Here is a 3,394-nt window from a genome sequence, read left to right as displayed (position 1 = left end):
CTCCTCTCCCGCTCACACTCTGTCTCTGTCTCTGTCTCTGTGTGTGTGTGTGTGTGTCTCTCTCTCAAAAAATAAACATTAAAAACCAATTTTTTTGATGTTTAGAAAAAGAGGCCCCATTAAAAGGGTAATGACTCTTTGTTCTGGAGAAAAGCAGCCCAGTGGGAGGTATTTCCGAAGGGCTTGAAGGAGCAGAGATTTATCTGGTTTTGAGGGGTGGAAAAGTGAAGAGCAGTGGAGGGAACTATAGAACCTATATTTCAACGCAGAGCTAGAACTGGCCCAGAAGTGAACTCACGGCCTGGCACAGAGTGAGCTTCCCGTCTCTGGAAGCATGCAACTGGGATGAGCCAACACCGCGTGCGTGCGGGGAGGGGCGAATCCCTTTCTCTTTTTCCGTATCCTTGAGAGAAGATTCTGCGGTTATACCTGAATTCTTCCGGCGGAGAAACCCTCAGGGTGCAACGCAAATGCGCCTGCGCAGACACCCAAGCACCGGCTGCCGGTCCCCCTTCCAACAGCTCGGGCTGCGCGTGCCCACAAGGTCCGAGACGCTGAGCCTCAGGTCCGCGCCAGAGGTGATGTCACCGTGGAAACACGAGCGTGGTGGCCCACACCTTTCCAGGTCACCGAGCTGTCCCTGCCGCAGGAAGAGGCATTTCCTGGCTCTGGTCCCTCTCAGGGCTACCCGGCCCGGTATCCTGTTTCTCGTCTGGCGGGGCATCCTGTGATGGTCACCGGGGCTGCCGCAGCCGCTTGGGGCCGCAGGCCTGGCAGAACCTTGTCCGTGCCGACCGCAGACATCACAGCGCCTGGATCAGCTGGGAGGCTGGGCAGGAGCCGGCGCCCCTGGGGACAATCTGGGGAGCAGCCTTCCCACAGCAGGAGGAAGTACAGTCCCGCAGAAGATTCCTCTGCCTTCCTGTCACCGCCCTCAGCTACGTCCCTCATAAAATCCCTTTCCCGGTGTGCCGGAGGCTGTCCCCGGGGCCCACCCAGCTCCTGCCATGTGCCAGGCCCCATAACCAGTGGGAAGTCACCACAGGGCAGGCTAGGACACGGGTGCTCTCAGAAACTCTGAGGCCTGGGGGTCTGTCCTCGAGCAGTGCTCTGTGTGGAGGGGCCTTCGCACCCGGTGGGGAAAGGGGTTTCTGTCCCCCCAGCAGGAGCCCGGGCACAGCGGCAAGGAGACAAGCGGACCGTGCCCACTCGGGCCTGTCCACACGGGAGCCCCTTCCTGAAGGAGGCGTAAGTGGTCGGTCAGCTCTGCATCTAGGGAACTCAGGGCCTGAATACGTGGGGTGTGGTTTGAGTGTCCTCAGGTCTAAGTGACCAAAATCCTAAGAGACAACAAGTGCCCTAAGGGGAGTGGGACAGACCGTTCAGAGGATTTTGATCAATATGCAGATGGGGAAACTGAGGCACTGGCCAGGCTAGCTTCTTCCTCTCCATGTTCTAAAGTCCATTTCAGTAGCATCCCTGAGCAAAGCCACCAGGCTGCAGATCTCTACAGTGTCAGTCATCCCTGTCCCACCGGGACAGTCACCCTTGCCTGAGGCGTCACCCAGCTCCTGATGGCAGCAGGACTGTCCTTCTAGAAGGCCCACCAGCGCTAGCCCCTGGGACTGGTACCCGTGCTAAGGGTGTCATTGCTGATGGGTGTTGCATTTGCTGCTTAGTGAGTGCTTTCAGGTGAGAGGCGCAGCCTCAACCCATTCCTAAAAAAAAAAAAAAAAAAAAAAAATTCAATGCCCAGAAGAATCTAGTGTGCTGGGCCTAGCTAAGCGCCACGCCTATGGGGCAGACTCTGCCCCCGCAGAACACTGGCCACCTCAGATCCGGCAGGTGTCCACCCTCGGCAAAGGACACCTAGCACTGCTTTCCTCAGCGGGGTCTGTGGCTTCACCAACGAGATGTGGACGTAGACAGACATGCCCAGATGGCCATCTCATTACCATGTTGTTTGGAAGGTAAAATGGAAAAGTCTCCTCCCCTGATCAGCAACTACTGGCCCCTCGAGACACAAAACTAGTTGCACCTTCCGACGTCTTTCCTGATTTCTGGGGCCCAGATCCCAACTTGCTGCTCACCAGCCACGGATGGTGGGTAACATATCTAACCTCTTCGAACCTGATCATTTTCATCGGCTGATATGCACACCAATCCCTTCCGCACCTAGCAACGCCCATCTGTAGTGGCTACTGGGTGTTTGTCACCTTCTCCATGGCCCTTCCTTCCAGCCACGGTTCTCCCGCTTCCTTTGGGGGCCATCTTCCTTCCTCAGCCCATTCATTTGCAGTGGGGACCTGAGCAAGCGTGTGACCTAGGGCTGGCCAATCGCGTACCAAATACCCCAGCCACAGTGACTGGTCATGAGTGGGCATACGATCCAAACTGTTCAAATCATCATAATATATCTGGGTCTTGTGCAGATCGGCTCTCTGCTTTGGCTGGACTCAGAGGATTTGCGCCCAGGACTGTCACAGGTCACCATGTGCAGCCTGAGAATAAAGCCAACAGAGGGAACACCAGCGCCCAGAGAAACCAAGGCTCACTGACTTCGTGTGCGCCCCTGGAAGAAGTGCCCTTTGAGGCCGCTCTGTGCCTGGGCTTCTCAGTTACGCAGGCTGATACATTCTCTTTTAGGCTGTAGCCAGGTCGACTTGCATTTCCTGTCTCTTATAACTGGGAGGTTCCTAACTGATGCACATCGAAGCTTCTCATCTTCTCTCATATCATCTGAGCGAAGCAGGAATTGCCCGCAGGATATTTCCGAGGCGGTGGTGATGTGCTGCACGCTGACAAAGAGCACTGGTTGACACACACCTGTTCAAATAAGTTGATATTCCCATCTCCAAACACTAGCTCCTCTGTCTCCTCTACCTTGAACCCCCCAGGTTGGGTGTGGGGCTCCGGGCTCTCCGTGTTCTATCATCACGGTTGTGGCTCCTTTTTGTACTCTGCCTACCTATCTCCCAAACATTAGGAGGAAAGGACTGGGTGCACTGTGTGCACGGTGCAAGCAAGCAGTGAAGAGATGACGGACAGAGTCGATGAGAAAAATTCACATGCATGGACACCAGATTCACATAATGCTGCCATCAAACATATAAAGTGTATGTCGCAGAGGGTGTTAGTTGCCTCCTCAAAAATCACCTAGCCGTTGTGGCTTAGATACAGAATGCCAATATGCCCAGATTTCAAGGAAGGAAGGAAGGAAGGAAGAAGGGAGTGGGGGAGGGAGGATGGAAGGAAGGGAGAGAGGGAGGAAGGAAGGAAGGAAGGAAGGAAGGAAGGAAGGAAGGAAGAAGGGAGTGGGGGAGGGAGGAAGGGAGGGAGGGAGAGAGGAAGGAAGGAAGGAAGGAAGGAAGGAAGGAAGGAAGGAAGGAAGGAA

This window comes from Herpailurus yagouaroundi, unplaced genomic scaffold (genome assembly GCF_014898765.1).
Source record: "Herpailurus yagouaroundi ecotype Mexico unplaced genomic scaffold, PumYag 188, whole genome shotgun sequence".
Classification (NCBI taxonomy): Eukaryota; Metazoa; Chordata; class Mammalia; order Carnivora; family Felidae; genus Herpailurus; species Herpailurus yagouaroundi.
Note: the sequence above shows the minus strand (reverse complement) of the source record.